Below are 27,530 nucleotides of genomic sequence, written 5' to 3' on the forward strand. Positions count from 1 at the left end.
ATTGAGGATGAGGGTCGTAGTTGACGATGGCACGAAGTCTAAGAGCACCTATCACGTCCTATCACGCGCACCGTTTCCCCACGTGCTTTTAACAACCGCTTGCCAGCCAATAACAGCGCTATGATACGTTACTGCGCATTTTATATTGCGGTACCGTCGCATGTTCGCATCACTCCGACGAAGGCCGGTCCCGCGGCCGAAACGTCAGTCCTTTACTGAACAATTTTTCCTTCGTGCTTGATTTTTTTCAACTATATATATATATATATATATATATATATATATATATATATATATATATATATATATATATATATATATATATATCCCTTCTTAGGCTTCGACGACAACGACAACGGCGCAGCATTGTGAAGTAAATAAGAAACGAAACAAAAGTTGTGCTTTTTTATTTTGCTTTCATTAAACAGAACAATCTATTGCGGGAAAAATGGCACCGAGCGTAGGGTTCTTGAAGCAACTTCTTTTGATGCATTAATTTGAGCTTGCGCAATCTTCTGCAGCTCTGCCTTGTGTTCGGTAACTTCGGACTCCGTGCGAGCGAGGTTGACTGGACGTCCGTGACGTGTGAGGCTGTTGTAACTTGCTTTGATGTTTTCGTTGGAGTGACGCAAGTAAGGCCCCACGTTCGAGGGTAAAGTAACACTGTCGGCAACTATGGTGTCTACGTCAGAGTGAACCACCAGTTCTGTGTCAATTTGAAAAAAGGCGGCAATATCTTGAAACGTTTCAGTACTGCCTGGGTCGTCCTTGTTAGACTTGCTTACTGCCAATACCCCAAAACTCAAACTTGGTTGAATAGTTGAGTGCGCCATCGTTTTTAAACCTCGGGTGAAGTAAGTATTTGCCATAGGGTCCAAATACTTCACGTGGCGCGCGTGCATATCGTCGGGCCGAAGCCGCATGGTGATGTTGGTATCTGGCTTTTGCTCGTACGATTCGTAGTTTGACATGTTGCTAGTGGTGTAGGATACAACGTCAGCAGGCAGGCCAAGGTGTGTACGAGTTAGCAACTCGTTTCCCGCGTTGTAAGTTGGACCCATCTTTAGCCATGCGTCACTTCAAACTGGTACTCAAAGTTGACTATAGGTGTGCCCACGTGACCTTTGAACGGAAACTGGTTTACGAACTTGGTCAAGCGGGGACTTGCCTTGTCAATGTGAATAAAGTCGTAAGCAAAGTTGTGACGTGGTACACCCATGCACGCAGGTATGCTCTTTTCGTTATCGCCATCGTGATCCTCGTTTCCGGGTGTGATCTTTAGACCCCCGTAGCTCTTAGCCAGATCCGAGTGGTCCTTCTCCTGAAATGGTAAATAAGACTGGCTTCATCGGTTGTTTGTCTCGCCTTTCTTCACACGACACATGCCGGTATCCAAGTAGTGGTTCAGTCCGACGGAGCTAAGGCCATAAACTAGCATGTCAGAGTTGACGGGTTGGACAACCGAAGAGCCAGTCTTCCATGGCGTGCGTAAACCATGAGGGGTTACCTTGACAGAGCAGCTAACAGCTCTTGTGTGAGCTGGTAGGTTAAGGTAGGTGCCGTGAGGAATGTAAAGATACGGCCGGTCCACTGGCAAGCGTGACAGGCTAGTCAGAACTCCTGGAAACGTTTTCTCGGTGTCATAAACTAAATTGTTCTTCAGCATTGCGTAGGCCCATGTGGTGAGTATTTTGCTGTCACGGAAGACTGTGACCACTCCGTGGTCGCGAGGTACGCGCAAAATCTGCTGAACGAGCTCTGTCGAATTTTCACCGTCACCTCCAACTCCTGCTCCGCCTGGACGGGTGGGGGCGTCTGAGTGCATCTGCTGCGACATCTGCGCACCTTGGGCGTCGCCGGTAGTTGAGTCAGGCTGGTATCGCTTTGCGTCTGCTGTATCTGATTCCCCGTTATGTGCACGTTTCCGTCTATCTCCTGGCATTCCATAGAGACTACGGCCCAAGACGTATTGTTCCACAATATTCTTCGTGCCCAGACCAACTGCACCTAATGCGGAGTGCCAGTTACCCGTGCGTCTAAAGTCGTTCAAGAAGAGAGCCACAGATGCCTGATCAGCAGCAAAGACGTCCTCGTGGCTCGTGGCCCGCTCGTAGGCTTCGTCGTGTGACTTGGCTATGCCGTCGTCCTCGTCCACCGGAGCTCCGTTGCGCTGTGGATTCCCGGGACCCAGGTACCGGTGGCCTGGGAACAAAGGCATACTACTCTGGTTAGGAGATATAGACGTCAGACTCTGGAGGTTTCATGATGTGTGGCGCCACCTGTCGGAGAAGTATTGAGTAGTGCATAGACCGACTCTTCGCACAGTTTGCTATGGGACCAGGTGCAACTAGCGAGTGCGAAACAACGACTGAGCTTAATATTGCGTGTGTTTGCGCATTTAGCACTCAGAACGAGAGCTGTGAGTTGCTCTCCGCTAGTCGGACGCGCCACCGAGCCGTCGTGAAGTGCTTGCTGGATCACTCGCCTGAACGACGGCGAAAACAGCAGCAGACGAGAGCCCTCCGCACGCTACGAAGAAACTCCGCAAAAGACGCACTGTTGCGTTGTGAATTGCCACGGACGTAAAAGAGTGAATAACAACGTTCAGTTTTACCGATTTCCATAGTTTTCGTACGAGGAAGAAAAGCGAGAGCGCTGGATACGGGCCGTTGCGAGCGTGGGGTAAGCGAAGTACCCGCGTTCTCCACAGCCGGTGGCATGAATGTGTGGCTCTGCTGTTGTTTTGCGTAGCCCTGATGCAAAACCGTGGTACCCTTGACTATGAAGCTCAGCAGAGGCTCTGACCGCGGTGCTTGTCGTGTAACACGAAGTGAGCAGCTAGAGGCAGACTGGAGACGCGTGATAGGCACGCCGCGACGAGTTCGTCGTCACAACACAGCATCGCGGACGTACGTACGTTTGAAGGCTCAGAGTTCTGGTTCTAACTAGCTAACACCACGTGCGTCATACAAGTAAATCGCAGAATGTTGGTCGTGACCCCCTTCAGGTTTGTTTCGCCCGTGTCCTCCGCGGTTGCCGTAGCTATCTCGGAGGCCACGGTTTTGCCTTTGGTTGTACCCCGCGAAAGTGGACACGCACGTATCCCCATTTTCAGTACATACAAACGGAAGACGACCATCAAGAGACCATTTGAAAATGCGTAATAAAACACTCCAATGCACAGGAAGCGAGAGATGCATGAAGGGAGAATGCAACTGAAAAGGCGAAAATCGCCGGAGCCATTCGCCCCTGATGAACCGAGTTTTGTACCGCTGATCGTAAGATGCATAGCTAAGTAAAATGATCGTGTATGTAGGTACTTTATCGCTGTGGCATACGTATATACCCGATTTTAGCGCATTTAGGCTCTAGAGAACGGATGTCGGAGGGCTTGCCTCGAACTCGGTGTCGGTGATGCTCGCTTGTACTTGCGAGTTGCAGCGCGCGGGAACAACTAAAACTTATTTTGCATTGTACTCGCAGTTCGCTTTGATCAGCTTCCCTTGTTTCTGAAGCGTGGATTGGCGGAAGAAGCTTTCCAGGTCCTTGATTTTCAGGAAACCGCGCCTCGACGCCAACGAAAGAGGAGGGTTATATTGCGGCCTATGCACATTCGCTTGCGGGCGCCTCTCTTTGCACTACCCAGTTAGTGCCAGGGCTACGATGAGGGCGCTGGTGGCGGTGTTTTTCGCAGCGCCGCCTGGGCAGAGTCTGACGTCTATACACATGGTAGCGGTAGCGACATCGACGACAGCTACACTCTTAGCCGCCTCTATTTAATTGACTGAACTGAACTGATGACTGACTGACTGACTGACTGACTGACTGACTGACTGACTGACTGACTGAGACTGACTGACTGACTGAGACTGACTGACTGACTGACTGACTGACTGACTGACTGACTGACTGACTGACTGACTGACTGACTGACTGACTGACTGACTGAACTGACATAAAAAAAAAAACAAAACAGACTGATTGAGCCGAAAGCTTCTTTTTTGCGCTTGTCGGTGTCGGTGTAGTCGGAAAATGCAAAGCATTTGACGGCTCGCTTTCCATGCCCTCACGCTTGCGCTGGCTATCTCATGCTCCTTTGCGAAGCGAAACTGACGAAAAGCCCGCCGTCAGGTGGCGTATTTATGAAAAGGGTCTATAGTTGCTCAACCACACCGGTCTAGCGTCCGAAGAGGCAGGCATAAGTATTAAACGACAGCAATCATGCAACAACGTCTCGCCTGTGCTGCGACTACAAGCAGCGCATGTCACGTTATAAAAAAAAGTCATTTTCGCCGCAAGTGCGAAGCTACGAATGCGATAGCAAGAAAGTGGAATTTCACACGAGAAACGACAAGCAGCTCGATACTTGCATCGCACAGCTGAAGCACAAAGGACGCCCGAAATGAGCGCACAGGTGTACACACGACAAGCGTCAACTAACAACAATACCGTGGAAATCGATGTTATGCGGAGCATGCGCAGGAAGATGACCGTGTCGCAATTTTTCCCATTGAGCGAAACGTTACGGAATGACGCTAGGGAAATGTGCAAATGGTATACGCACACAGATATCTTGAAGAGTCGCACATGTGATATATAACCAGTTGTTACCAGTTGCTTAACGATGCCAACAGAAGCACAGGTGTTACCAACACCAGACGCAGTAAGCTGGTATGTAGTGCTTATATTCTTCAATACTGGATAGCGCGAATTCGAATAGGGCAACGAAGGAACACAGATGCACAGGACAGGCGATACTCGCAACTAAGCTTATTCATAAAAGTTTCCCTAGATATACACACAGCCGAGTGGCACGAGCAGGCACACTGCACGCACGTTACAGTCACTGTTGCAGTTGTTAGAGTTGCGTTACAGTTGCTTTATCTGTTACGATGGGGAACGCACGGACGTTTCACGAACCCGTGTGCATGTGTGGAAGAGGTTCTTGGCAGTTCTTTAATAAGGTCATCATCACCCTGATCAGTGAGCACCAGCAGCTGGACAGGACTTGTTATCGGATCCGTTCGTGAGCGCGGTTACGAACGGTTAAGTGTAGTGAAGTGCGAGGTATAGTAGAGCTTGTTGAAACCGCGGATGGCTTTTACCAAGAACTGATTTATGTTATGCTTCCTGTCCTGGACGTGGCACCGATGTCTTGTGATGCCCTGTCCACATCCAAGCCGTCTTTCATGCCGTCTAAGAACCAGGCGTTGCTGGGTTTTGATAAATCAATGCTGAAGTCACCGGTAGTCAGTAGGGACATTGTTCTCTCGGCAAAGTTATTGCAAGAAGCATTGACCCCAGTTTTTGCGTAATTCACGTGGTCGATGTTACGGATCACGTGGACGAGTGGATGGTAGCCCAGCGTCTTCCAGGGCTGCTCTGTCTTCAGCTGCCTAACTTTCCTTCCGTCGGCCACTGTGGTGTAGTGGTTACGGTGCTCGACTGCTGATCCGAAGGTCACGGGTTCGATCCCGGCCGCGGCGGTTGCATTTCGATGGAGGCGAAATGCTGGAAGCCCGTGTACTGTGCGATGCCAGTGCACGTTAATGAAACCATATCGTCAAAATTTCCGCATCCCTTCACTACTGCATCTCTCATAATCATATCGTGGTATTGGGACATAAAACCCCAACAATTACCATTATTATCACTTTCGTTCTGTCAATGTGTATGTCCGCGGTTACTGCTTTGATTGAGACTTGGGTCAAACCTGTGGCACATACCCGAACATGAACTCTGTTATGAGGGTGTGTGCCACACGGGACTGAGGGAAAGGGTTTCATGACGTATGCGACTGGTATTTTGCGTTATTCATGTCATCACCAGTGAATCGCGTTCGTCATGCACTCATCCTATACTATGCAAATTTTGGTATATTGCAATCTATGGAGACGACCGGGAGAGCCCCTAGACGTAGGCGGCTAGATAGATAGATAGATACGTAGATACGCCCAAAGTGCCTGAGGTTCGCTAAGACATGCTTCGCATTTACCAGTCACTGTTGTTACGTCTTTGTGCTTGAGCAATGCGCTACAAGTGTCGAGAATGGAGAATCAGACGCTCTTAGATATTTGTTTCTCTTTTAAACTGCGGATGTGGAGTGACCCCTCTACGTCTCCTCCTGCACTGGGGCGTCTGACGCAAGGTGTGCCCGGCGTTCTTTTTTTTTTAGGAGCTAGCTCGCCAGGTTCTTCAGCTGGGGCGAAGTCCCGCGCCATAACTGTAACCTTAGTCCAAGAGGCGACCGCTACAGACCCAGCTCGCGCGAAAGAGAAGTCTTCTTCCTCTTGTTCTTCGAGCGCCTAGATGGTCATATTAACGCCGGCGAAACCACATATAGCATAGCCAACTGTAGCATGCGCACGCTCGCGCGAAAGAGAAGTCTTCTTCCTCTTGTTCTTCGAGTGCCTTGGTGATGATAATAACGCAGGCAAAACTACATGTAGCATAGCCAACTGTAGCATGCGGCGCTCGCTCCGCTCCGGCGTGCGCTTCGATACTAATAACATGAACGACGTAAACAAGGCGGTGGAGCGGAGGGCTCGCAAGGCAGCAGCAGTGCGATCTCGCCGCTAAGACCCTGCGGTGAGAGCTCGCGAGGCCGCAGAGAGGTCAGCGTCGTGCAGACCCCGAGATACAAGCCCGCGAAGCCCGAGAAGCGCGGATGCGGCGGCAAGAAAACCTCGAAGAGGTACGGGCGCGGTATGCAGCGGCCAAGCGCCGAAAGCAGCCACTACCTGAAGTTGGTGGTGCCGACGCGCGCTTCAAACGCGACATCCTCGACTATACGTTCGGCCACAGCTGCAAGATCTGCGACCGCTTGTGGTTCAAAAACAACCTGACCACAATCGCTACTATAACAACGTGTGACGTCTTTATATGACAGTAGAGGAATTGCACGGAGCATTCACGGTTTACACTCTAAGCCAAAAGAGAGCAACGGGGGTATAGGGGTTCCTCCTTTGAGGGAGCAAGTGCATTGCCACTCCCATTACTCTCCTAAAAGGAGCAACGGCAAGGGGACGAACCGTTGCTCTCCTTTCAGTTGCTACTTCAGAGGATGAACGGTTAGTCCCCCCAGTCGCTCCTTGAGGACCATCTGTTACTCCTTCCTGATGCTCCTCAAGGGAGCAACGGATGCTCCTTCCCATTACTCCTTAGTTTCTTCTTGGGCCAAAAAAAATCGTTTTTGATTGACTTATAGAGCATATTGAGGTTTATACAGATATTTGTTTGGATGTACAAACGATATAAACATCTCATTCAAAATAAATTTCAGAAAGTTTGCAACAAACACACAGGATTCGAACTCGCGACCACTTAATCGCCATGCGCGTACGCTAACCACTAAGCCACCACACGCTACGGCCCCACCTGAAAGTAAACGGGGCTATGTAGTACCGACGGGTCGTTGCGCGTTCTGACACGTTAATGAAATGAGCATAGGCGTGCAGAGCCAGTGGTGATGTTCGAAAGAGAATCAAAAGTAACAGTGTAAACATCTGAAAACATCAGGGTAATGAGTCTCGCGAAAACACAGGCTTTGCCAGAGCTCCCTTTTGCGCTAGCTAAAAGGCCAGTAATTTCTTTTTTTCTTTTGTGCCTGGAGGTGTGTTTCTTCTTTATTATCATTATTATTATTAATATCAATATTATTATTTTTTTGCGGAAGTCACCTCCCCTTTGAAAAGACAACACAGCCCGAGCTGATAACGTCCATTTGCTCTGAGATTAAACGCAATGTCAAACTACCGGACCCGATTGCGATAGCTGCCCTCCCGCCAAAATCAGCCAGTGACAAGGTAGAGATGAGGGGGGGGGGCAGCCGTGTTAGCTCGCTGTCGGTCTTTCTGCGCATCGCGATAAAAGTGTTCGTTGCGTGATCTCTGCTGCAACCCTGCAGTCGGGGCTTTTGCTGATTTGTACTGGAGACTGCCGTTCAGCAAAAAACCGCAAATGTAAAATCTATCAACTGTGTACTTCTCTCAACCGCTTCTTTGTCGTGAAGTATATACGGAGTCTCGCGAAGCTTCGCAGTTTATTGCCACATTCTCAGGCTATATATTTATGCCAAGTGTTATACGCAAACACACCATTTACCTTGCGACGACAGCAGCTTCAGGTGCTGGCGTTCTAGTGCAACCATGCGTTTTATTAGGAACGTTTAGCTTGCATTAGGGGCTTTTAGCTTTTCTTTACCGTGTTACGAGTTGCCGGAAGGAATCTGTGCATGCGCGGGCCTTTACGGAACGTGAACTACTCGCCGGATTGACTTTACATTTACGGCCCTATCTCGCAAATCCACCTTCATTCGCGGCTATTCGCGATACCCGCTTTACCGAGGCTCCAGCCGCCGAGTAAAAATAAGCCGAAGTGCGAGCGCCAATTGCCATCACCTTGTTGCAGCGGCTAAAGTCACTAGAGTGAGCTAGAAATAGAATACCGAAGCCGTAAAAACGTGAGAAGCCTTGACATAAATACCCCCGACAGGCTGAATAGGTGATGCCATCTAGCGGGAACAAGATGAACCAGGCAAGCAAAAAATTGTTATTGCAGAAACATTGTGCGTTCTATCTCTGGTGTAAATGCCTTGCCGCGGCATAATTACGAATGAGTTATCTTTTCAATCATTTTTTTCCTCAAAAACACTCGACGAAAACAAACGTGCCCATACTATGGTTGCACGAGGCGTCAGAAGATGGCGACATCATCGTCGGATAACTCTGTATTTACACCCCTTTGCGTATACCGGGATACTGTACACGCTAAAAACTCCTCGTGATTTTGCCGCAGCGGTGATACAATCTTATCTAACTTGAATATAATTGAAGTGCAGTTATCATCACCATTTCATGGTTTAATCAAACGTAAAGGTATCAGTTTACGTACTTACGTAAACGTTTGCGTACGGGGAGCTAAAACTTTTCTAAAACATGTGTTCCGGTAACACGGTAACGTTCAAAAGTATACGTACAAGCTCAATGTCCCTATTACCGTGCGTATCTCTCCGTTCAGATTACAAAAAGTAGTTTCCTTACGCCAGCCCGCAAGAAAATGTGGCCCATGCATCGACCGATACAGGGTGCGTCCTGCAGGAGAGCAGTTGCGCGCCGAGAGCAAAGGTTGCCGTTCGTCCTTCTGTTGCTCCCTTCCACCTAACCCTAAACGGTTACTCCCCGCACTTGAGACATGTCAGCCATCTTGTTCCACTTCGTCTTTTTGGGGAGTAACAGTTGGTCTTTAGGACTAAAACCCGCAGTTACTCTCATTTTCCCATTTTGGCTTAGAGTGTACCCGATTATTTCCGAGCCAGCTTCTCAATCATCTTCACTTCGTGGATCTGGCGCGATTTATTTTTCGTTCCACATCAGGAGTGGGTACAGAAAGGGGCCCACTTTGTCGTGCGCGTCTCAAGTGCAATGTTCAAATTGAAAGAAAGTGGAGGAGGTTGCGTGATAGAACACGCTAAAGCTTCACTCAGATCTGCGCACCACCAGCGTTAAAAGGTGCGTACAATAGCTCACCGTTATTTCGCCGGCGCATGCAGGCGTGTGGTTGAGCTGTCTAACGCAGCGCGCTGGGAAGCGGGAGGTTGGTGGATCGAATCCCCGTTAAGGTGGTTCAGAATTTTTTCTGGTTACCTTATTTTTGTGCCCTATATATATATATATATATTATATATATTAGATCCTGGCATGACGGCGAACGGTAAAAGCGACGGCGACGGCGAAAATCCACCGAGTGTCTGCATATAATTGCTATCCAATAAAATGAAAGGGAGGGACATCATGTCTTGCCTGAGCACCATTATCGCTCGTTCTTCCGACTGCCGCGTCTATATCCTTCCAGGTTATCATTGCGGTGGTTCGCTTGCAATAGTTCTTATCTGATACTAACATTCAAGGTATGTTAAGCACCATGTCACTTTTCGTACAACAGCAGTGGCCTATCGTTCACATTGTGTGGGAGATACTGGGCTTGAGCCCCAGCACCACCAGAAGCTCACTAATTTTAGTAAGCGGTGGGGCGGGGCCTACTGTGGCTATCTGGGTGGTTGTTTCTAGGACTTCTGATCTTGTAATGAGCCTTAACAAGGATTTCTTGCGGTGTCATTGGGTATCCATGTATCTGATTACGGGCTGGATTCTGGACAGCATGCAGGAACTACCATAAAGTGCTGCTTACGAATTTAAGCCCTCAAATATTATTGTACAAAATAGTAGTAGTCAAAGTGGCTTCATCAGGGCGGCTTACGGGACTGATAGACTGCAGTACTGACAGAACACCACCTCAGTAGGAATGATTACCTCTAAAACGACTGGAAGCCCTCCCAAGGTATCGTGAGAGACTGCACGACTCTGTAGACTCGCAACGTCCTATCCCGGCAGAGGATGTGCGCTCCCCTCACATCATTTACTAATAAATACTTTCAATCATTGATGCATTATAATTTGTTTTGTCGTGCTAGAACACTAAAAATTCTGAACAAAAATGTGTGATATTCTTTCACAGAAGATTCCTCCATGTCCAAATAACGCCGTAAATCTTATTGTGCTTCGACTCAGAGGTGCCGTAATTATGCACGTTTTATATGCAAAAACTGCATCATAGTTATCACCGATAAGGAGACGACTGATTACATTATGTGTATTCTTTCCAATATCATGTTCCTAGTGATTCCCCTGTAAAGCAACAAAAATAAGGAAGCGCGTACCACCTGACCACCAGTTCACCACTGTAACTGATTTCAAAGAATACAATGTTCAACTGCTCTCTCATCATTATTACTTGTGGCACATATCAATTCATTCTACATCATTTGATTTCCCGCATCTGTATCACATTTTCGAAGGAGAGTTAAACAACGTAAATGAACACATTTCTGCAAATGATTCGTTTACTATACCTAAAGCTTGGCAGTACTAGAATCGGCTAAGAAGTAGAGTAGAACTCTGAAATCGTTTGCACACGCTCGCGCTGCGCGAGTGGCCAAGAAGAAGCCGTTCGTTGTAGAAGAAAAGGAATAACAGCCCGCCAGATGAAATCCTTGGCCATCCCCCACATTGGGTGTGAGTCATAGTTATAGGTGAACAAGAACAAGGACAGATATGGTCTGTCATTTTCCTCTAATTGTTCTTTTTGTTGAGTCCAGTAGAGAATAAAAGCATTTTACACCTTGTAATAAACATTCTTTCTTGCGAAATATTCCCTGAGACGGACGCTTTTATCTGCTATGGTTAGACTTAAAGTATCACATATGCTTTATTTTAGGGCTTCGTCTTTTATACACAGCGACGGGAGTGTTGCCGTTGCCTGCAGGAGTTTCTTACAGGTCAAAGAAATTTTGGCTAGAGATTCAGTGCTTACACCTTATGATTATTTATTCTAAATTTCCGTATTTTTTTCTTGCAAATTCTTTGATTCGGTATATATATGAGAATTTTCCTAGTTACACATGCATAAGATTTAATGTTTTCTTATGTTTCTTTCGTTTAGTTTTATTTGATAAAATAGAACATTAATATTTAAGTATTTCATGAAAAGTACCCTGTTCTCGGCGATCCTCCGGTGTGGTTGCGTGCCATAAACTGAGCGTTCCGCTCAGATCTACAATATCGACACCTGCTGTTGTCTTAATCATAAAAATTCCATCCAAACGAGCAAGAGAGCATTTTCAACCGATTACATTATTATAATCGTGCTTTCAACTTTCATCGTCGCATATCGGCCTGCCGCCCTTCCAACTGGGCACAATATGTGTAGCATATGTGCGATTATCGTTCGCATTTATATATTCTGGTGCTGTTTATCAAGAAATTTCTGCTACACGACTGAGGGCAACTGGCACGATTTCATTCCGGAGATTCTTTTTTTAGAGCATCTGTCCTTGGAGTCTGCCTGATATCTTAGCCGTAGCAGATTTTATAACTTGTTTGGGCGATTCTCAGGATATGCTTTCCGCAAAGTATTTTTGCGAGTGTTTTTTACTTCATTTTTCCTGCTGTCTTCTGTATAAAATTATTACCTTATTTAATGGCCGCGCACGTCGCCCGTTTCCCTGCAGAGCGTGCGTATGATCATTAAACGAAAAAGAAGCATAACGAATCTGGGATAATTTTAACATAGACGCTATTCTCACCTTGGTGCTTCAGATTTGGGCGTCAGCCACAGGAATGTTTTTGATGCTGTAATTGCTTTCCTTCAGGAAAGAAAACGAATTTGTTTTTAAGTTCTTAAATGCAAACCTGTTCCGATAATAGCAATGAATCAATAAGAAAAAAAATCAATAAAAAAGAAGACGTTCGGTATCACAGTAATTTCATTATTCTAATTTCTAGTTAGGATGAGAAGTCTTGACTGATGTAGAAATAATTATTGCACTAGTTCTATTTATGTGTGCTTGTCTTTTGTGTTACTTAGTAGTTTTAAATCTACAATTCTTGGCCAATCCCCCAGAGTGGGTATGAGCCATGTGTAGAGGAACATCATCAATCATCATCTGGGCTCGTTCGTCGAAGCAGCAAGCAAGCCCGTTCTGTCCTCTCCGGTTTTCAAGCGAATCCAAAGCAGCCAGCAAGTAAGTGCTACTTGTTCACCTTTATGGACGACTCGGGCCAAGCGTAGCATAGATGATGAGTCCGATCGCAATTCATGTTTTTTTGTGGATGGAACACATAAAACAGCGGCGCAGAGGTTCAGGCACTATTCTTCCCCGAAGAGAAAAACGTGCCATAATACTGATCGTAGGATTTATTCATATTAACTCAATTATGTATAGGCTAACTTTCAAGCACTCCAATTTCTCGCCACTATTGTTCCGGTTTAAGCTAAGCCTGTAGCTGAATTCTTAACTGCTCGTCTCGTGCAGTGTTTACTGGCTTCCTTTTTATGCTGCCATGGTAGATTAACGGCTCAGGTAGGGCGATGGGAAGCTCGAGGGAGCGGGTTGGATTCTTGTTCACGGCATTCACACTTCGACGATGGCATTTTTGCCCTGTGTCGTAGATTAGCGGCTGAGTTAGGGCGCTGGTAAGCTTGAGGGCGCGGGTTCGATTTGCCGCTCACGGCGGCCACACTTGGATGGTCGCATTCTTGCCCGGCCTGGTAGATTAGCGGCTGAGGTAGAGTGCTGGTAAGATTGAGGGCGCGGGTTCGATGACTCCCGTTCACGGTGACCCCACATCGATGGTGGCGAAAGGCCGAAAGCCCGTGTACTTAGATATAGCCATACATTGATAATGCTGAAACTGTCCTGATTAACCTGGCTTCCTTGGTACTGATTTTTTTGGTCTGTAATGTAATTTCCGTAATTTATTTTTCATGTTAACTTATTAATTTCTTAGGAGAACAGAGTTCGCCTCAATTTTTACTGAGGAGATAACCGTTCTGGTTGGTGCTGCATTGCATGCGTGCATATCTATTGAAAGAATACCAATGTTCCAGCAGGAAAGAGTAATAACATTCTAGCCATACGCAATCGCTAATAAAATTTTCGTTCACACACAAAAAAACATTGCGTGGAGGTAGGTCACCAGCAACCTTCTACAGTTTTACAGCGAAAACTGTTATGAGATCACTTCAGCGGCCGTTTTGGCGCCATAGTTGTCCCGCCGCCGCTGCCGCTGCCGCCGCCGCCACCGGTGTCCGTAACCAGTATCGCTTGAAATCAGAAAAAAAAACGAAATGAGAAAAAAAATTCCAGGATGGAACGAGGTGCGAACCTGGGGCCTCTGCGTAGTAGCCCACTATTTAACCTCTGAGCCATGCCGGTTCTTTTTTTCTTTATTGCCTATGAGCCATGCCGGTGCTTGAAACTGCTTTGCAAAAAGGTCCTATACAGGCTTCAAGTCGGGAAGGAGCCACATTAACGTTTGCAATATAGCGTGGTAGAAGAGTAAAATGAGCAACAACCGTCGCACAACGCGAATTCGGTAACCAGGCGTCACACAATGCGAATTGCGCAACGAGTAGGTTGTTGAATGCTTCCACCTCATTACAAAGGCTCCGCCATAATTCTCCTCGTCATCAGGCCCAGCATCAACAAAGTGCGCATAATGCCTTACATGCGTTTAGCAGGTACCACGGATCTCCGTAAAATGTAGAAATGTGGCACAGTGCCTGCTTCCCAACTTCTCAAAAATTACAATGATTTATAGCGCAGTGGGTTCCTCGCAGTGCACTTGTATTGGTTGCCAAGAAGCCCATAAGCGCATGATCCGTTTCTTCGGGGTCTCAATAAAGTTCTTTCCCCCCCCCCCTCTCTCTCGCCCCCGTCAACCTATGTTATACAGCATGGCGGGAGAGGGAAATAGTGACCGGGCGTCACCCAATGCAAATTACATACCTGGGGCCCGTTTAAAGTTCCAACCCATTACAAAGGGCTGAACCATATTTCTTCATCGTCATCATTCGTAGCGTCGACAAAGTGCACAATAATACCTTACAGACGTGTAGCTGGTACCTCGCTTCACCGCAGAATGACAATAAGGGCTTAGTAGATGCATTCCCAACTTCAACAAAAATTTTGGTTTATGCGTAGTGGTTACCTTGCTAGTGTACTTGTATTAGTAGCCCCAAGAGAGTTTAGAACGGGCTCTAGACATGCCACTCGGCCAGCTTTCGCTGTGACTGTGCTGGCGCTTTCCGCGCAGGCCTGGCGTTTTTTTTTACTTGCTCATCACGATTTTGTAGACGTTTTTCTGTTGCGCAACTCTGCCGCTGTGTGCATTCTTACTTGCTCATTTCTGCATCTAAACACTTTAATCATTTGTGCACCGGTAGCTGTGGGAAGAGATTGTCCATATAAATGCTATCGCAATAAAATAACTCCTGAAACTGTTATTGACAATATTGTTACGTCACGGTCGTGAAACGTGCGATTTGTCCTTAAATTGTCGTATGCAGTTCATCTTGACTCTGCATGGAGAAAAACATGGCTCATCCCTCTGTCATACGAATCGGTATAACCGAAAGTGAAGCGTGTCATCACAGAGGTAGTTGATTGTTATAGTGCATTAGTATATGAGAGCTTCTACAATGTGTACTGTTGTTTGGGAGATATAGCACCGCTTGATGTGGACGCACTCACATTGACGTCTAGTGGCACATCTCCGTATCGACGACTAACGCCCATCATCATAATTTAACCTTTGCGACTAGTGACGTGATGTTACGCGAATTTTAGTCTCGCGACTAGAAGCTACCTGATTTTAGTCAGGTGACTAGATGTTACGTTATTTTTAGTCATGTGAGCAGGTCTACAGGATGTTACGTGATTTTTGTCACATGGCTGCTTACGCGATCTTACGTGATTTAGTACTGTGACTAATGGTGACGTAATGCTATGTGACTTTCACTCACGTAAGAGACTCGCGCATCAAGTGTATTAGATGCATGCCAGACAAATCGGTGCACGTGTTGTGGCAGCGAAGCAGAAGAGGACGTAGCAAGCGCGTGCCTGTTCATGATGATGATGACGATTTCTCTTCGCACTACCCGGCGCAACGAAAAGCTTAAAACAGCTCCGGTGTTCAAAACGCAGTGTCAATTCACTTCGTAAAGTTGGGTGACGAGCGGAGCTGACGACCGCAAAGTCTCCGTTTGGAAGCGTCCAAGAGATGCGTGATCGTAAAGGTCTATTGGAGGTTGGCACCGTCCCATGAACGCGGTTTTCGGGTGGCACCGCCGTCTTCTTTTTTACGTTCGTCGGCACTCTGAGGAGCCCGTTTGAAGGCGCATGGCGAAGCGCACGCTCGGAATCTAATGTTCGCAAAGAGAAATTCTACTAATGTGTACAACTATCCACATCGGCTTATGCCTTGTCCTGCATATGAGGAAGGAACGCGATTGACGTTGACGGAGAAAGGGAGATTGATATCAAGCCAACAAAGCAGAGCGTAAGATAGCCATCTAAGGGAGTAAGCACAACAACCTTCTGTGGTTAATTTACCTTTGGACTCGAAAACCATGTGCCATTTGGCCAATGATTGAAGGCGGTCAGTCAGCGCTTTGTGTGCGCTGTCGAGTGGTTGTCTCATTGAGCTGTTACATCAACATGAAGCACTTCTTTTACGTCACAATCGATCACATCACTCGGTCAGAAAGTGGTTATCACGGTCACGGCGCATTTTCCTTTCAGCAGTGTCGCCTCTATGTGACAGTTATCACTATCTGCCCCAACTGAGAAGTAACTGTAACATGAATAGCGTCACAGTAAACATATTTCTACGAAGGGCAATGTGTCGATGTAGCAGAGCGCCGTTATAATGGAGTCTTACCGCACTTATTTCTTGCGGGAGTGGTCACTATTTACATAGATTATACACCCGTTCGAATGCTGCCGCCAAAAGTATTTTCAAAGGAAGAGTTAAAGAAACTAAGTTTTTTCCTATATGTCACTCATTACCATACATTGTCAAAGTGTAGGCAGCACAGGCAGTAGACAGAACTGGCTCTAGCTATCGTCTCGTGAGCCGCTGTTCCGCTCGCTCTCCAGCTGTATCTTTGTTCGCTTTTCTGAAAAAGTCCGAGACAGTGCATTGGTGTAATCTATGTAACCATGTCGCAATATTGCTTTTTGTTTCAGAAATGGGTGACCAATCGGAGATGTCCAGCATGTCCATGGCAGAATCGTCTCAGATGTCAAGCATGGTCAAGCATGTCAAGCACGTCAAGTATGTCGGTTGTACATTGTTCCGGTCGTATGCTGTTGCATGAAAACGGGTATTCTCTGATGCAGGTTGACGCACTATATCCAGCTAACCGTAGAATATCCAGCTAAAGTGTTTATTGTGTCTACAGCGAGGAATTATTCATCGCACATTTGCAAGTAATGCGGATTACTATGCAGAAGAAATTCAGCATCAAACAAAAGTTACAAGATATAAAATATTAGGCAAACGCCGACTCGAGTACACCAACTGAAAGATATAGTACAGCTGCGATAAAAGAGGTCATCAGGTAAAACTTCGGAGCTCTTCTGAAGGGCCTGACGAGAGATGAGTGTCCGCGTCGCGTGTAACACCCCGCTTGCCAGATACACCATAGATGGCGCAACTGCCGCGGTCGCGGTGAAGTCACTGGAATGGGAAAAGTACTGCGACCGCTCGGCCCGCCGCCATATTCGTTCCAGCGCGGCTGAAGCTGCGGCGGCGCGATGTTGATTATACGCGGAGTAACGCGTGTTTTACGCATTGCGTGCGCTTTTGCAGCCCCGAATCAAGCATACTGTTGTTATCCAACTGATTAGGAAAGAAATAGCGGCAGTTTTACTTGCCTACACGCGCACGCGCGCATACTGCGCGATCAAGAAATACGAACCGCGCGGCATTTACGCGCTCAGCGGTCGGCATTTATTAACTGCGAAGCATTTCTGAGCGGACTTCTGCGGCTTTGAACGTACTATCTATCTATCTATCTATCTATCTATCTATCTATCTATCTATCTATCTATCTATCTATCTATCTATCTATCTATCTATCTATCTATCTATCTATCTATCTATCTATCTATCTATCTATCTATTCTATCTATCTATCTATCTATCCGCCCACGACTTTGTGCTCTCCTGCCCATTTCGTTAACGGGACGTATACAAAAATTGATATGGTTTAATATGACTATGGCGAATATAAGTGACACGTCGTAAGATGGATGTGACGAACCGCATGATTTACACGCCACTGTCTGGTGCTCCTGCGGCCGCTTCGTTAACCTTATATACGTATATAACAATTGTTATTGCGTGACAAGATTGTAAGACGAATATAAATGACTGATCCTAAGGTGGAAATCATGGCACCCACATCATGTACAACATGATTTACATGACATTGTCTCGGGGCGCTTGCTGCCGTTTAACAAATGTATATATATATCAAACCATTATGACGAGACATTTCTCTATGACGAGCGTAAATGACAGGTGGTAACGTGAAAACATGACTTGCATGTCATGTACGGCATTGTCTACTTGTTACGCTCATAGTGTACTCGCGGCTGGTTCGCTAGCTTGACATACACTAAAACTGGTATTGCGTGTCCTGACTATGACGAAAATATATGACAGGTGGTAACATGAAAATCATGACATGAATCTCAAGTACGGCATGATTTACCCGCGGCGCTCATGTTGGGCTCGCGGCCGGTTCGCTAGCTTGATATACAACCAAAATTTGTATTATGTCGCGTGACTGGTATGACACACGTGAATGACAGTGGCGACATGAAAATAATATGAATGTCATCTAAAACATGATTTACATGCCACGCTCATGGTGTGCAAGCGGCCGGTTCGTTAGGTTGGTATACACCAAAATTCGTATTGCGTGAGGTGATTATATCACTAAGTGACAGGTGGTAACTTGAAAATGACATGCATGTAATGATTTTAATGTTACCATCTGCATCATTTATGTTCGTCGTAACATGAAAACCATGGCATGCAACCCAAGATTTTCATGTTAGCACCTGTCATTTACGGTCGTCATACAGAAATGTCTCGTAATAGAAATTTTGGCATATATCCACTTACTTAAACTGCCGTGATCGCCCCTAGACCATGTCATGTAAATTATGTTGTACATGACATGCGTGCCATAATTTGCACGTTAGGACCAGTCACTTACGTTCGTCATTATTAAAGCTATTCCAATAACTTTTGTTGCAAACTTCCTTTCACCACCTTTACAACATATTTGTAACAGAGCGCTACTAACAGGCATTTTCCCAGCGTCTATAAAAACTGCTAGGGTGGCAGTTTTACATAAGGGATCAATGATTTTAATAATTACCGACCGATATCGGCATTACCCTTATTTTCGAAGGTTTTAGGAAATGTAATAAAAACGATGATAACGAAATTTCTTGATGATCATGAATTACTTGTCAGTGAGCAATTCGGTTTTCGTGAAAAGAAATCTACGAATGGCTTTACTTGGCATTAAAAACAAATAGCTAAAAAATATAGACCGCAAGGAGTTCACCCTGGGAATATTTTTAGACTTTCGAAGGCATTCGAGTCGGTTAAGCACGATATTCTGTTTAAAAATTACCATACTATGACATTCGAGGTGTTGCCCCTAGAGTTAGTACGTAGCTATTTAACAGACAGGTTACAGTATACATATGTTCATGGGTATAAATCGCATTTAAAGCCAGTAAAACTAGGTGTGCCACAGGGTTCTATACTGGGACCCCTATTTTTATTATTTACATAAATGACATCGTCCGTGTGCCAGTAGCTTCTTCTATAGTCATGTATGCAGACGATACTAGCCTGTTTTTCCTCTGGCAGCTCTTTAAAAGATCTAGAGAAGAAAGCGAACGAGTGCTTGATCTCTCTTTCATACTGGCTTGATTCAAATCAACTACAACTGAACATTAGTAAAACTAAATTTATCTTATTTAAGAGCAAAAACAAGTGTGAAGATTATAAAATTTCTCTCTGGTTTGAAAATAACGAGATTCAACGTGTCCTATTGTTTAATTTTTTAGGTGCACATTTCAATGAGCACCTAAGCTGGACACCAGAAATAAACAAAATACATGCAAATATGCCTAGATCGATTTCTGTTGTATAAAAACTTAGGTCCCTAGTTCCAAGCTGGTTGAAGCTCCAGCTATATTATTCTTTAGCTCATTCATGTCTACATTAGTGTCTTTTAATTTGCGGCACTACTTCAAAAACCAACCAAGACAGGCTATTAGTTTTACAAAAAAGAGCTGTCCGCTTTATAGAAAATCTGCAACCTAGGGAACACACTCCTACATTTTTCGGCAAGCTTCAGATACTGACTGTCTACCAATTATACAATCTTAAACTCACCTTATATATCAGTAAAGAGATAGGAAACAACATTGGCAGTTACATGGAGCATTGCTACCCAAGAGAAAGTCCTTATGATCTACGCTTTGACCGTTTTCGATTACCTTTATTTAGGACAATTTACGGAAAGCAAACCTTATCTTATCAAATACCTCATCTAATAGACAACAACAGCTATATCCGTGGACTTCTAGAACAAAGTAATGCTAAAAAGAGTCTGAAGGAAAAAGTTAAGGTGTACTTCCTTTCTTGTACCGTGCCCTAACTATATTATCTATTACAAATATTTCTTTTAGTGTTGTTTGTACATTTGTAATATTGTGTAAAAGTCTCTTTTCTTGAGATGTGTATTTCTGTATAGCACTGTGTCTTCTAACCAGTGTTGTAGACGTTACTGAAAAAAGTAACTAAATACGTTACTCGTTACACTATAAAAAAGGAACGCGTTACCGCCCTGCGTTACCTACAAAAATGTAACGCGTTACCGTTACCGTTACCGAAAAAAAAGTAACGGACGTTACCTCTGCCGTTATTCCGCAATCATAAATTTTAATCAACGTGTGATTGCTGCAGGAACCCACAATAAGAATTTTTTAAACTTGAAATTTATGTTTCACATAAATCTTCTAACCCAAACAACGATTACACCCAAAATGCCGATTTAAGGAGAGAGAGAGAGAGAGAATAAACATCTTTCATTCGGTAATATTTAAGCGTCGTCTTCGGGGTGGCCTCCCCCTTTCAGGAAACCATAGGCTTTCGCCGCGTCGACAGCCCTCGCTGTCAGCTGGCGCAGGTCTTCGAGGGTGGGGCTGGCTAAGACTCGCTCCCAAAGCTCAGGCGTCTAGTCTGGGTTGGACTATGTGCACAAATGTACAGGCCTTAGCATTGTTATAGTGGCTTAAAGTTGCTTGTAGAGTTACGTGTGATGGCTTCTGATTCTGGCACATGGTGAAGCCATTTTTTTCTCAATGAGAGATTATACACAACATGAGATTCAATCATCAACGCTATCCGCAAAGAAAATCATGACTGAACTCTCAAGAAATTTCCAGTAATTCTAACGGCGTGTTTCTAGTAGCAAAGTAGATGCGAAAATTTTCTAGTAGTAAAGAAATGCTTCAATGGCTTAGTCACGGGAAATAACATCTGTGCATAAACATTTTTTGTCATTTTAACCTGTACAATTACCGCAAAAATTGCGAGCGTTTATGTGAAGGTGTTCAAGATCAGCCTCGCTCGCAAAACTTAGCTGCAGTTGCGGATAGAAAGAAGCAAAACTTATTTTCAAAAAGTTGATAAGCCTTATCAACTTTGTAGCAGCTATAATACGATTTCGCACATCTAGACATTTAAAAAAAATAGTTTCCTTCGCTCTACAAGTTTCAAACAACGTTACTTTACTATTGTTGCGCACACATTTCATACACAAAATGTCTTCTTTTTAACGGCAATATTTGTGTTTTACGTCGCCGTGAACTTTACAGTAATGAAATTGGTCCCTCCATAAGTTCGACATTTCTCCCTCGCAAATTATGCAGTTAATAAGAAACTAAGTCCCTTTCCGGCTGTTGAGTGGTATGTGCACATGATGTAAAATACCCAATCAAATCTAAAATATCCATTTTCGGATCCGTGTCGATTTCTCGTGGAATCACTCGTTTGCGATAACCATGATTAGGAGTCTAACTGCGGTTATGTCTGCCGTGTAGCTACCTGTAACCGTGGTTAGGCCGTAACCGTAGTTTGCTTAACCGCGGTTAAGGCTGTTCGTGTGACAGCGGTATTAATGGGCTTTAGTTTGAAACAGAGGGCCGCCAACCAAGGTAAGGAGTAAACACTCGCATTCTTTTTCAGGGTTTCTTCCTGCCATGCGGTCACCCCTATTCTCCATGATGTCAAGAATTCCGTTGAGGCAGACTCGATCTGCAGCGCACCAGTAGACCAGTTGACATACCGGCTGTCTCCTGGATGGGCCAGGATTCTGCAAAAGCCGCCTATAGTAATTGGCGTCTAAGTCGACGACACGGGAGTTGTCAAATTCGATGTGGTGTTCGTTCACCACGCTGTGCTCGGGCGAGTGTGCTCTGTCATTCGAACTTGCGGACGTCGTTTTTATGTTGTCGCAGCCTCTCGGGGAAAGTCTTTGTTTCCCCCACGTACGAAGGCGTCACGATCAGCACATGGTATGGTCTAGACCAGCCCTTGCGCTTTCTCTTCGGGTGGCCTGTCTTTTGGGCACGAAAAGGCGCAGTGGCAGCAAGGCAATCCACCTGCTACAATCCACTTCCACGAAAAGCAGTTTCTCATGGCGGATTCCGCGGCTTTCTTCAAGCTTTGGTGTGGCGACAAGCGATTCCGCCCGGGCATACTTTGTCAATGCCCGGCAAGCCGAACGCAGTCCGACGCTGCGACAAAAGAATTCGTCGGGGCGAGCTTAAGGAAAATGGCACCTGCAGGATGAAAAAGTAACGAGTAACGTGACCCCACACGTTACCGAAAAAATGTTAACGTAAGTACGTTACCCGTTACAGTTTTGAAATTGTAACGAGTACGTTACTAAGTTACCGAAAAAAGTAACGCGTTACCGGTAACGCCGTTACTTGTAACGCGTTAGCGCCAACACTGCTTCTAACCTAATATTCTCATGGTATCAGTTTTTTTTTTACATATTTTTTTTTTGTCGTGCTAGGTGCAAATGGGTGCGGGCTGTCGCGTGATATTGTAAATTGTATGTCTTCAGGTATGCTTTCTAGTTTTTGAATTTGGCTTTTATGTTACCCCGACAAAACTGGGAAATATGTATTTTTGTTGCACTGCTTCTGAGCAATGTATGGGTGGAAGGACCCTAGTCAGGCAGAGGTAACCTACCTTTAGTCCCTTCAACCCAGGCAAACTTTTCCTTTTGTCTAACATAAACTGAATGAATGAATGAATACACCCTTGTCGCGCACCACCGCCACGGTGTTCTAGTGGTTATGGCGCTCGACTGCTGACCCGGAGGTCGCGGGATCGAATACCGCCGCGGCGGCTACATTTTCGATGGAGGCGAAAATGTCTTAGGCCCGTGTACTTAGATTTCGATTTAGAACCCCAGGTGGTCGAAATTTCCGGAGCTCTCTACTACGGCGTCTCATATCATAATCGTGGTTTTGGGATGTGAAACCTCAGATATTATTATTATTATTAGTTGTTGTTGTTGTTGTTGTTGTTGTTGTTATTATCACGCAATACCAATCCTGGCATATATAATGCTAATGAAGCGGCCTCAAAAGCTCGAAGACAGTGGCGTGTAAATCATGCGGTTTATGACATGCATGTTATGATTTCTTGTTATGACTTATCACTGATAATCAGCATACACTCATGTTATGCCACATCAGTATTGGTATACATCCCATTTAAAGGGGTACTGACACAAAAATTTCTGGCCTCGCGTTTTTTTGCTGCAGTGTTTTGCGGGGGCCTGTTAGTCATAACACGGCACATCGTTTCCTGCGTCGCGCGACGGAAAATTATTTCCAGGCTCCTCATTACCGACCAGTATCAGTTTCGTTTCACAAACGACGAGCCTCAGGGTGGAACTATCCACGCTAGCGGGTGCAGCGGCTCGAATCAAGCCAGCACACAGAACTGTGACGCACTTTCGCGCGGTTCGCGAACAGCCGCCGAGAAGCAGGCTGCTGAAGCAAACGCGGCAAAAAAAAAACATGGCGGCTATGACGTCATCATAACTTCTTGCAGCGGGTCACGTGACGGAAGCAGCGGGTGCCCAGGGTCCCCTTTGAGGGGTGTCAGTAGAAGCGAGGATGTCGATCGCTCCCGCAAATTTTAAATTCATTTAAAATACCTTCCAAGCTATATTCGCTGTTGATATTTTGCAGATGATATACGCATGTTCACGGGAATCAATCCGCAGGCTATCTCGGCCGCGAAGTTTGTGTCAGGCCCCTTTAACGAAACGGGCAGGAGAGCACAAACCGTAGGCGGCTTGATAGATAGATAGAAGATAGATAGATAGATAGATAGATAGATAGATAGATAGATAGATAGTATAGATAGATAGATAGATAGTAGATAGATAGATAGATAGATAGATAGATAGATAGATAGATAGAATAGATAGATAATAGATAGATATGTTTAAAGTCGCATGACGTTGGCTAAGAAATGCTTCGTATTTCATTCCTGTTGTGAATAGCAAAGATAGCTGTGCCGATTCCGCCGGTTGCTGCATCAAAAGCGCAGCACCCAGGCATTCTGCGGTGCCTCAGCACTCTTGTGATTTAAGTCAATACAATATCGGATGTCGTAAAGGTTCCTGGCACGCTTTCTCAGGCTATTAAAACCATCGCCTTTTGAAGCACCATGCGTCGGCGGTTGAGAGGCACTAGCGATGCGACCGAGCTGGACCAGTTCTGAGGTGAAGTCGCCGAGAGCGCGCGGCGGCGAGAAGAGAAAAGGAACGCGGTACTTTTCCCGTTCTAGTGATCCTTAGGTCGCGGGCGAAGCGGCAGCACGCATTAAAATGTGGAAGGGCTGCTCCAGCGTGAGTAGTGCCTAAAGTCACTGCAGCAGGGGCGGGTGTGGGCAGGGCCTAACACGTCCTCTCCAGTGCATATCTTCTCTGCAATGACACAATCACACACAACCACGTAATATCAAGAAACACCACAGAAATCAACAAATCACAAGGAGAACACAAGAGAACCGCAGCTCCGCTGTTGCTGCAGAGTTCACACTGGACGGAACTGGGGTAAGCTGTTTATCAAGTGGAAACTACTTCAAGCATTAGGGATTTATTTGGACAATGACGAATTACGTATAATTCAGTGAGGAAGCAAAATAACCACACACATGATTGTCGTTCTAGGAGATGTTTGTTTCTTGAATACCTAAATCAGAAAAGAAAAGTTCGAGGTATAGTAGGTCCCTCATTGCTTTGGACATGATAAGCTAGATTTATGATCCACGTATACACACACAAATGTCCTAACAGACACCAGAGTAGGCTTTCCTGGGGCACATCATTGCCTCAGTAAATATGCAGTACTAAAGCAAACTCTCTGACGTAAAAAAAACAACACAAGCACAGTGAATAAACCCTGTATATTAAACACTGACGAATAGCAAATGCAGACACATATATAGAGACATCTCATTAGTCAGAAAATGTATACTATTTTCCGGTGGGCTGTCGTATTTACCTAGTAAAAATACTAATACAATGTTTTCATGGAGTGAACAAGAAATGACTATACAAAGACTTGCTGTGGTCTTTTTCATTGTTATAGTGAACACATTGGTTGAATAGTTCCATCTTGAAAGAAAATACAATCAGTTGACGCCCGTATGATGCTGAAGCAGATGTCGTCATTGGGTCACGTGTCTGCCGGTAGATTACAAAAGGGCAGCCAACCCGGCACATTTTCTGAAAGATGGCGTATTACGAAGTTCGTTTCCTCTCCTCTACACTGCTGAAGTCAAAATTGTGCGCGAATGTAACTTGCGTTACATTTCGCGCACGCATGTACACAGCAACGGAACATCACTGATTTACGCCACGTACAAGCTTCCCGCGAAACAACTCAAGACGAACGGCTGTGTTAGGAGAACTTTAATGAAACCAACAGATATAGCCAAAGAAGGTATATGGGACGTTATTTGTAGTTTTTTAAATGCATTCTAGTAATTACATATAAGTGTGAAGAATTAAAGCGGACCGAAACATCAACTTTCCGCAAGCATGGCCCCAGCCTGAAACCTTCGAAGGATTATTGGTCAGCTGGTCAGGTCGTAAAAAGAGCACGTGCTACGGGACGGTCTCTGGCAAAAAGTATCTCCCACACTCGCCGTCATGGTTACGAGCGGCGCTGGCTAACACTCCCACGATCACATGCACAGCAATATCCGAACAATGTGGACGACCGCCGCTGTAGCTCAATAGGTAGAGCATCGGACGCATTATCCGAAGGGTGAGGTTCGGTTTGTGCCTGTAGCAATTTGCATATTGGTCCACTTTGATTTCATCACACTTATTGCCCTTTAGTGCAATAAAGTTAAACACCTACATATAACGTCCCCTATACATCGCTTGGCATCATTGTCTGTGGCTTTTCATTAAGGTTTATGTCTAGGAAAGAAAGAGGACGCTTAGCCCTCCTTGCGTTATAAGAATAGCGTACAAGACTTCAGCACCCTCGTTAGACGCTTTAGCTGACTCGCGGTCACTTATAGCGACTAACTTGGTTCCAAGGTATGAAACTAGAGACGGCAGAACGTTGGCTGAGAGCAATGAAATAAAGAAAAAATGGAGGCACTAAATGGCATCGAGTAGATTAGACAGCTCACTTGGAAAATGTTAGCAGCGGCTTTTGTCCTGCAGCTGGGCGCAAAAATAGGTACATTCATGTCTATGACTATATGTGGACCAGCTCATTAGCGGTGTGGTAACATCACTAGACAGTGCATTTAAGATATTTCTACTTTCTACTGTAAGAGCGGAAAGGCTGGAGCCAGTGTCAGTGAAAGCATATGTCCACGTCAACCATCGATTAGTAGGAAACTGATGTGGGCATATGTTTTGCTTTGACATGTTTTGCAACGTTTTGTTTCATTGGTTTTTTCAGCTTTCCTCTTTTATTCTTTTTTCTTTACTACGATACAAACTGACAATTGCTGATGCTTCGCAGATTTCTCGGGCTCTTCAAAAGAACATAAATAAGTTTAAACAGGAAACCACATCATTTTTAAAATACACGGCGCCGGATTCTATATTATTGTCTTCAGCAAAAGGTTATCGCTGTGGTCATATACTAGCACACTGCTTTTTTGTTTTTTTTTACAGATATGAGTAGCACGACTCAGCAAGGAGACGGTACGTTTATACATGGGCAATATCATAGTGTAATATCGTATTGCCGGAGTCCGTTGTACCTCCCCATCGTAATTGTCGTCTATGTATGCACACGCGTCAATGTGAATAAAAACTGCAGCTCTCACCTCGCCTGGACATCATCATAAAGAAGCCAACAAAGAACAAAAATATCCTGGCAGGTACCATGCGACAGTTTTCCTTGCCTCGTTCCATGATCCCGTCGTCATAGAAAAGCGGTGGCCCGCGCAGGTATTACGTGACCTTCCATAAACTAACACGAAAGCGGCTTATGTCTTCTGCGCTACCGCCGCCGTTGCCGCTCCGTAGCCGATTGCGCCACCGTCGCAACTGGCGATTATGACGAATGTCTCGAGGCAGTTCACCTGGTAGGGTTCATTTTGAATGGATTTGTACAGCTCAATATAGGAAAGAAAATACAAAGACGCACACACGGACAGCACTGTGTGTTTCTTTGTTTTCCATATCGCATTTTTGCGCGGTACAAATCGCATCGCAGTGAATCGAGACCAACTAGCCGAGCTGTACGTTTTCTTATCCCGAGTTAGTGCTCTGCCTTACCCGTGATTAGGCAGATGGCCCATGATAGGAGCAGCCTCATTTGGGTCTCCGTGGAGTCTTCATCCTCCGAAATTGTGACGCTCGAGTCTCCATCGTCAGGCGCGACATCAAGGCGTGGCCGGAAAAGCCGCTTGACTGCCGACGAAGCACTTGACCATGGAAACTGAGTGAAACGCGCAAGGCCAGCTGCTGCACCGAAAGGACGCTCACGGGCCAAACCTTTCGAACTGGAGGATCGAGTGGCT

At 45.5% G+C, this 27,530-nt stretch overlaps 1 pseudogene; it reads right to left on the bottom strand.

The window, feature by feature from the left end:
* Window positions 1-828: 828 nt before the first annotated feature.
* LOC125756448 (uncharacterized) overlaps window positions 829-27,530 on the bottom strand; it is a 31,690-nt pseudogene continuing 4,988 nt past the window's right edge.

Source organism: Rhipicephalus sanguineus, chromosome 11 (genome assembly GCF_013339695.2).
Source record: "Rhipicephalus sanguineus isolate Rsan-2018 chromosome 11, BIME_Rsan_1.4, whole genome shotgun sequence".
NCBI classification, from domain to species: Eukaryota; Metazoa; Arthropoda; class Arachnida; order Ixodida; family Ixodidae; genus Rhipicephalus; species Rhipicephalus sanguineus.